Source organism: Ranitomeya variabilis, chromosome 2 (assembly GCF_051348905.1).
Source record: "Ranitomeya variabilis isolate aRanVar5 chromosome 2, aRanVar5.hap1, whole genome shotgun sequence".
Lineage (NCBI taxonomy): Eukaryota > Metazoa > Chordata > Amphibia > Anura > Dendrobatidae > Ranitomeya > Ranitomeya variabilis.
The window spans coordinates 733,571,445-733,580,318 of NC_135233.1; the positions used below are offsets into that span (position 1 = coordinate 733,571,445).

General features: G+C 47.2%; 1 long non-coding RNA gene across 1 annotated transcript; it reads left to right on the forward strand.

The window, feature by feature from the left end:
• The first annotated feature begins 292 nt into the window (after positions 1-292).
• Positions 293-7,605, forward strand: LOC143809884 (uncharacterized). The gene is made up of 3 exons (XR_013222507.1): positions 293-408; positions 6,689-6,846; positions 6,931-7,605. It is a non-coding gene; the product is annotated as an uncharacterized LOC143809884 (long non-coding RNA).
• The last annotated feature ends 1,269 nt before the right edge of the window (positions 7,606-8,874 follow it).

Sequence of the window (8,874 nt, forward strand, 5' to 3'; positions counted from 1 at the left end):
GCATGTGTTGTAGGTCGGTTTGCCCTATATAAATTTTTCTTTTTTTACGATTGAAACATCCCTTGACAATTATGTTTTACCTTTTTAGAGCAAGATGCCATTAAGACACTTTTCTTTCGCAAGGTTTGCTTGTGATGATGTGCTCATCAGTAATGAAGAAGACCTCTTCGAAATCTATTTGCTATGATAAGGTCACAGCTGCAGAGCCATACAATGCAGGAGGGGGAGGCTCCGCTAATGTTTTCCTTGTTATCATTGTTATTTCTTTCATATCTCTTGTTTTCTCATGCGCAGAAGACTGTCTTTTATGTAGATTGAATCATGAAATCAGACATGTAGCAGCAGTATCCGGATGAAGATAGGGTCGGGTGTTGGATAGCCTTGGATTAGTTTACTAAATAGCTGCACGTAAGTAACATTTTCCACTTCAGGGTTTACATACAGTTTGTGGTTCCTGTTTTCATATCAGTAAAATGAAACTTTCAATAGAGGTATGTGAGGTTCAGATTGCTGAGGACAATCCTGTGATTGGCCGCGCTTCGATCAGATGGAGCCTCCCTGCCCTCACATTTCAAAAACACAAGGCAAGCCCTTCTATTTCACAATCTTGAATTGACACAAGCAGATGGAGTTCACATCATAAAGGTCACCAGCGCTCAGCGTAATAACAAACCATGAACAATAGCCTGAAAGATAGAAACCTTAAACTAATTGCTCATGCACCAGAACTTGAAATGACAACAAACCCACCCCTGCGAGCCACTTTATCACGGATTTCTGTGTATATCCAGGATCCATAGACTTGTATCATCCACAAATCTAATACCACCGTACAATATACACACTATTCACACTGAATGTTCAACGTTATTAAACTGCTTCTCCAGCTAATATGAACTATTGCTGACTCCATTGTCAGCAAATGTAAAGTGTATCATACTTTTATGAATGTGCATGGCCCTTTTTTAAGCTGCTTTTAGACTGGCGGATAATCAGGATATAGTCCCTTGTGTATACACTTGCACTTTTAGCACAGTTTTAAGAGAAACAGTTCTGTTTGTATTAAAAACTGCTGCCAAAACCACATGTGAATGCACACACTTTTTTTTTGCATAGGTGTTTTTTTTTATTAGGCCGGTGTCACACTAGAGAGTTTTACGGCCGTATGAAAGGCGCAAAACTACGCATTGCACATGGACCAATGTTTCTCTATGGGGCAGCTCCTATCTGCCGTATATTTCGCAGCCGTATTTTACAGCCGTAGAAAATCGCAGCATGCTGCGTTTGTCAGCGTACTGTGCAAAAAATCCGCCAATGAAAGTCTATGGGGGCGAGAAAAATACGGATTACACACGGACCATCAGTGTGACTTGCGAAAAATACGCCAGACATCTCCAGGTGCCAGGAAATGTGCCAAGCCCTCAATCAGGAAGCTCAGACATGCTAATTAGCTGAAAAAGCCAGACAGACATCCCGGACGTCTGGCGCACGCCTCCACGGAGTTGCAAGCAGCATGGCAAACATCATAAATGTGGATATGCTCCTGGTCCTGGTCCAAGAAAGGCCTGAAATTTGAGACCAACGTGATGCAAACTATGCAAATCGGGCAAGAAAAGAGGCTGCTTGGAGGAGTGCAGCGCCCCAGAGTCCTGGTCGTTGCAGTACTGATGCTCTGCCGCTAAGGGGGCTATGGTACGTCTGATGGCACTGAAGGAGTTCACCTGACCAGGTATCACAGACACCAATACACTTCACAGTCTGGCCTCCAGGGGGAGCTAAGGGTGCTATGTATTAGGCCACTCCTCACAGTCTGGTAAAACTGGGGGTTAGATAGGAAGTTAGACAGTAGTGATGGGCAGTCCGGCTCTTTTTGGTGATCCGGCTCTTTCGGCTCCGCTCACTATAAAGAGCCGGCTCTTTCGGCTCGTGAACCGGCTCTTTTTTTAAATAAAACTAGATTTTACTCTGTCATCGTTCCCACTCTTTGCCTGTAAAGTGACAGCCTCATGATACACCTGTGTAAGTATCTAGTGAAGCAGTAAAGACTGTTTTTTAGCGTTGCTGTTTCCGCAGATTGTTGGCTCTTGTGAACAGAGCCCGCGCTACTCGGTTGTAGTCCTAAGGCCGGGTTCACACTGCGTTAGCAGCAGCCCGCTCAGCACATACACTAACGGGCTGCTGTTAACGCAAGTGCCGACGTTTACATTGCGCTAGCGCAGATAGAGCATCTTCTAGCTCTATCTGCACTAGCAGTGACGGACCCGGAAACGCTGCAGCCCGCGGCTCCGGGTCCGTCACTCAATGACGGCATATCCCTAGTGCACGCCCATTGTGGGTGTGCGCTAGTGATGCGTCCGACATTGGAGTCAATGGCGGCCGTAACGGACTGCGTTACACCGCGTTTATGCCGCTGTGTAACGTTGTCCGTCTAACAGACGCCACTAACGCAATGTGAACCCAGCCTAACCTGTATTACTGTGTAATATTTGCTGTTTTTTGTACACAACCTTTCTGAATTAGTAAGTGCTGTGCTATATGTTGGTGCTGTATAAGATTGTAATTCATAAAAATAAAGGCATGCTACAAGCACTGTACTAAGGCTACTTTGACACTAGCGTCGGTACGGGGCCGTCGCCATGCGTCAGCCCGATGTACCGACGCACGTTGTGAAAGAAATGAACAACGGGGGCAGCGCATGCAGTTTTTCAACGCATCCGCTGCCCCATTGTAAGGTCCGGGGAGGAGGGGGCACGGTCGAAAATGGCGGACGTGACGCACAAAAAAAGTTACATATAACTTTTTTTGTGCCGACGGTCCACCAAAACACAACGCATCTGTCGCACGACGGATGCGACGTGTGGCCATACATCGCAATGCGTCGCTAATGAAAGTCTATGGAGAAAAAAAGCATCATGCAGATAATTCTGCAGGATGCGTTTTTTCTCCAAAACAATGCATTGCGACGTACACCAAACAACGCTAGTGTGAAAGTAGCCTTACACGCACACTGTATACACACACTACACACACATACACAATGTATACACTGTACACACACACACACACTGTGCAAAGCATACGGAATAGTAAACTCAGTTTATTTCAACACAACGTGGAACAGAAATGTATAATTGCTACTATACCATGGTATCAACTTCTCCTGCTGGTGGTGCACAGCACTACAAATCCCAGCAAGTCAAACAGAATATGGCACTGCAACCCTAGTTACATACCAACTTTATTAACAGTTAAGTTACAGTAAATATGATTGAGGTAGTATTACAGATAGAACAAGTTTAAAGAGATTGTCCATGACTAACATTGATGGCCTGGCCTTAGGGTACCGTTACACTAAACGATTTACCAACGATCACGACCAGCGATACGACCTGGCCGTGATCGTTGGTAAGTCGTTGTGTGGTCGCTGGGGAGCTGTCACACAGACCGCTCTCCAGCGACCAACGATGCCGAAGTCCCCGGGTAACCAGGGTAAACATGGGGTTACTAAGCGCAGGGCCGCGCTTAGTAACCCGATATTTACCCTGGTTACCATTGTAAATGTAAAAAAACCAAATACTACATACTCACATTTTGATGTCTGTCACGTCCCCCGCCGGTGGCTTCCCGCACTGACTGTGTCAGTGCCGGCCGTAAAGCACAGCACAGCGGTGACGTCACTGCTGTGCTCTGCTTTTACTTTACGGCCGGCGCTCACAGTCAGTGCGGGAAGCAGACGCCGGGGGACGTGACAGATATCAGAAGGTGAGTATGTAGTGTTTGTTTTTTTTTTTACATTTACAATGGTAACCAGGGTAAACATCGGGTTACTAAGCACGGCCCTGCACTTAGTAACCCGATGTTTACCCTGGTTACAAGCAAACACATCGCTGGATCGCTGTCACACACAACGATCCAGCGATGACAGCGGGAGATCCAGCGACGAAAGAAAGTTTCAAACGATCTAAGACGTACGATTCTCAGCAGGGTCCCTGATCGCTGCTGTGTGTCAGACACAGCGATATCGTATGGATATCGCTGGAACGTCACGGATCGTGCTGTCGTAGCGATCAAAGTGCCACTGTGAGACGGTACCCTTACTGTGGGTGATCAATGTGGCGAGACGCTGCAGAGAAGCGAGTGCAGCCCCAGCCTCCTGTGATGCCACGTGTGAGACCACCTCAAATGAAACCGTGCACTCTGAACTACGCAAAACAAATCCCCCAAACTATACGGTGGAATTGCTTCCCCACCTTCATTTTACCTCACTGTGAACTTTTTTTTTCCTGGTTTTTCAGGACATTATATGGTAAAATGGGCTCATTCAGAACTAAAACTTGTCCTGCAAAAAAAGAAACACAAAACCCCAAGCCCTTAGGCTATGTTCACACGATGCGGTTTTCGCTGCGTATCCGCAGCTGCGGATCCGTAGACGTTTTCCATGCAGGGTACAGTACAATGTTACCCTATGGAAAACGAAATCCGCTGTGCCCACTATCCTTTTTTCGGCTTGAAAATCAGAGTGGATTTTCAGCGGAAAAAAAGAAGTAGCATGTCAATTCTTTCTGCGGATTCCGCAGCGGGTTTCCACCTGCACCAATAGGAAAATGCAGGTGGAAACCCGCAGTGGAATCCGCAGTAGAAAAAGGACTGAAAACCGCAGTGAAAACCACCGCAGGTTTTGCACTGCGGTTTTCACAAATCAGGACCTGAAAAATCCGCAGCGAAAAAAGGATCGTGTGAACAAGCCCTTACAAAGGCTCCTGAAAGGTGTGGCAGAAAAAGAACAATAGCTGCAACATGAAGGGGTTAATCACCATGATTTGCAGATATTTTGGGTGCATTAAAAAGGTTGCAAAAGTGTAAAGACAGAGCTGCAGAGTGTCAGATAATTGGAGATGGCACAGAACTGCAGCCGTTATTAGAGGGAGCTGATAATAACAGCATGGCCACCTCTCCAGCACAAGCCTGGCCTGACGGGAGGCTACAGGCTGCACAGCTGCGGTACCTGTGTGAGGTGAATGCCTTCCTGGGGACTGATTTTGTGATCACATCACTGGACTCACAGGCATTTCTTTACAGTCCACAGACTCACATCTCCCTCTCTCCTGTCTGCTCCTCCCACATGAGTCACAGTCACACTCACTGGCTGAATCTGATAGGCTGCAGGCGCCAGACAAGGAAGGAAAAAAAAAAAAAGATTCGGTTCACTCACTCTGCAGAGCCGGCTCCCATCGTTCACAGCAGGGAGCCGGCTCTTTGTGTCGGCTCGTTCACGAACGACACATCACTATTAGACAGAAGCTGACTGGGTTGGAACCAGGCAACATCCTGTGGCAGAGGGTGTTGCAGGGGAAGATTCAGGGGGGTCCCTGTCAGGGGTGGGATCCTGACAGAGGCCTAGCGAACAGAAAGAAGGTTACGGGACCGCGCCTGCACTTCATTGTGGCGGCACCCCAAGAAAGGACAAGAAGTGAGGTTTATTGTGCTGAGTGAGAAACGAGATCAACGCAACAAGGAGAAACACCAGTAGGAGTCGTGCTGTAAGACGAGGCAACATCCTACTGAGGCGCGCAGCCGGTGGCCGGAAACGCCGAGGAAGTATTGAGCTCCAGGCCTTACTTCAAACCTACGGCAGGACAGTCAGTTATAGGCGGGCTGTCTCACCCAACATCACCTAAGCAGACACAGGGGGCAACATTTGGAGAGGGGCGACTATAGGGTCCCGGAAGACCTCCGAGCCTACCCGTCATATGGGTGCGTCCTAGCCATATCATCTGGGGGACGAAGAAGAACATCATAATCGAGTTGTGAGGGAACTTCAGAAACAGACACAACAGTTGTGAGGACTATCCCGTAAGCACAGCAGGGAAGGACTACAACACACAAGCGCTAGAAGGTAGGCACATATTTCCACCTGCAAAGGGAACTCTGGAGGTGCCATCGGACCGGCCGGACTCAGGTAGCCCGGTTGACCGTATTCCGGACTGAGGATCCTGAAGCCTTGAGTAAAGAGGTAAAGAGACTGCAACCTGGTGTCCTCGTTATTCATCGCGACCTACACCACACCACAACATCCGCACATTGGCAACTTTCACTGGACGCCCCTCAGCATTGTCACGGACCGGGTCTAGCCACCGTGACAACCCCAGAACCGAGACACTGAGGCCCGGTACCGGGTACCCCTCAGCCCTGCGGCAGTGGGGGCGCTCCAGGAGCATCTGTGGGATCTTATTCCCAGATTATGAGCAGCGGCCACGTGAGGGACAGAGGCAAATAAGTAAGTACACTCATGTTTCTCAATGAATATTATAAACTGCAGTAAGAACAATATTTTGTCACTATTATTATTTTTATTATTCTGATTTTGTATGTATATTGCACCATTTATTTAATGGTGCTGGACATGAGAAAGGGGTTACGTACAGAGTTTATAGATGTCGCTTACAGTAAGCAAATTTATGATGACAGACTGGTATAGAGGGGAGAGGACCCTGTCCTTGTGTACTTACATTCTATGGTGTTACCCTTTTATGGTATTGTGGGATTTGTGTGTTTATTTTTACTACTGAAGATATTTAGGAAGAAATGCAGCTTACTAGGGCATATTAAAATCTGTAAAATCTCTGACACCTTGTGGTACCACTGTGCACAATTGTCTTATACATTATTTTCTTCTCTGTCATTGCAGTGGAAGATGTTATGAGATGTTGGCGCAGTATTTGGGATCAGTACCGGAGAGAAAGGCAGCAGCGGGCCAAAAGTGGGTCATCTGCTCCGGCAAAACGAAAATACATCTATTTTGACTGGCTGTCCTTTCTGGATCCCAGTATGGATCTCAGACTGCAAGTACAAACCTCACACCACATTACACATATGTTTGGAATGGTCATAGATGATTTTTCAAATTTATTTTTTACATTTTCATAACAGAACACAATCCAACCTCACTGAGAGGGAGACAACAGGGTCCGAATCCGAGCCATTGACAGATCCTGTTGGGGAAGGAGAAGAGTTGGCTGGCCCATCTACGGCTCTTGCCATGTGTATCCCTCCGGATCCATTTTCGGCTGCCCCTCATGTTCCACAACCACCTGGGCCAGATGATGCAGCCCCACCCACAGATGCACCAGCTTCAGTGATGCACGAAGATCCTGGCCACAGCAGCAGCCCCACTGTTCCGCTGGAACACTCACCACAGCCTGCTGTGACCTCACGCCATGGCCGCAGAAGGAGAGAGCTAATTGAAAGTCGACGGAATGTGGACACTTGTGTCTTAAATTATTTGGCCAGGGCTGCTCAGGATGAAGGTGAGGAGGCATTTTCCCATAGACTGGCCCGGTATCTCCGTCCCCTACCCTGTGAGGTGAGGCTAAGTGTGAGAGGGTGCTTTCAAATCCTTCTTGATGCATACACCCCCCAAATAGCCCTTATGATTTGTTTGAGTACATTGAGAAGTGGCAGCTGTCACCACGTAACCTCATGCGTATGCAAACAAATCAACAAGTGCATGCGCAAAAGGGATCTGAAGCACCTCCTCCATGTATGCCTACATCTCAACCCTTTCCCCAACATAACCCACCAATGCCCACCAACCTGGGTTTGGACGACATGTGTTATGATGAGCTGGTGGTTAGGAGCACTAGAAATGACCAGATGAGCAAACTAGTAATACAGGACGAGCTCTGGGAAGTGGGAGCTCTGCTGACCGCAACCCCTAATCCTATCACAACAACTAGAAATAGCCGTGGAGCGTTCCTGACTCTGCCTAGACGCCTCTTCACAGCCTAAGAGCTAACTACCCCTAAAGATAGAAAATACAGCCTACCTTGCCTCAGAGAAATTCCCCAAAGAAATAGGCAGCCCCCCACACATATTGACTGTGAGTTAAGATGGAAGTCACAAACACAGGAATGAAACAGGTTTCAGCAAAGGAGGCCAGGCTTAACTAAACAGACTGAGGATAGAAAAGGTATCTTTGCGGTCAGCATAAAAAGCTAACAAAAACCACGCAGAGTGTGCAAAAGAAACCACCGCACCGACTCACGGCACGGTGGTGCCACTCTGCATCCCAGAGCTTCCAGCTAACAGGACAAAATCATGATAGCAAGCTGGACAAAAAACAGAGGTAACAAATAAGCTAGCAGGGACTTAGCTTTTGCTGAAGTAGACAGGTCATCTGAAAGATCCAAGAGAACTGAACCAGTACTAGGACATTGACAGCTGGCATCAAGTAACGATCTGAGTGGAGTTAAATAGAGCAGCCAGCCAAGGCCTAAACGAGGTCAGCTGGGGAAGGAACCTCAGAACCAGCAGCTCCACTCACAGCCACCAGAGGGAGTCCATGGACAGAACTCGCCGAAGTACCATTCACAACCACAGGGGGGAGTTCGAGAACAGAATTCACAACAGACATGGCCATATTGGTGGGGGTTATGACTCACGTGAGTTGTACTATCGTCATGATGCCCATAGTATCCACCCTTATGGCCAGTACTCAACTGGGCAATCTGAGCATGGCCAGATTTTGGAGCAGGCCCAACAGAGATCACACCAACAGGGTGAAGGACAATTGGCTCAACAAAGGCCACAAGAGCAGCAACCCGAACTGCCGCCATCACCTCCACCAATGTATCATAATCTTTAAAAAATGTTTTCTTTCTTGTTGCAATTTTTGTCTGATATATACAAATTGTTAATCTGCTGTGATCGCAATGTTTTTTTTGTTATTTAATTTACTTTGGCCAAGTTTAAATGCTTACAAAAGCCATATGATGGCAATATGGTGTTATTAATACCAAATTTGGCTTATGATATAATTTATAAAATATAATTAACAAGCCAATTTCTTTTTGTTTGCCCAATTATTGTTACACC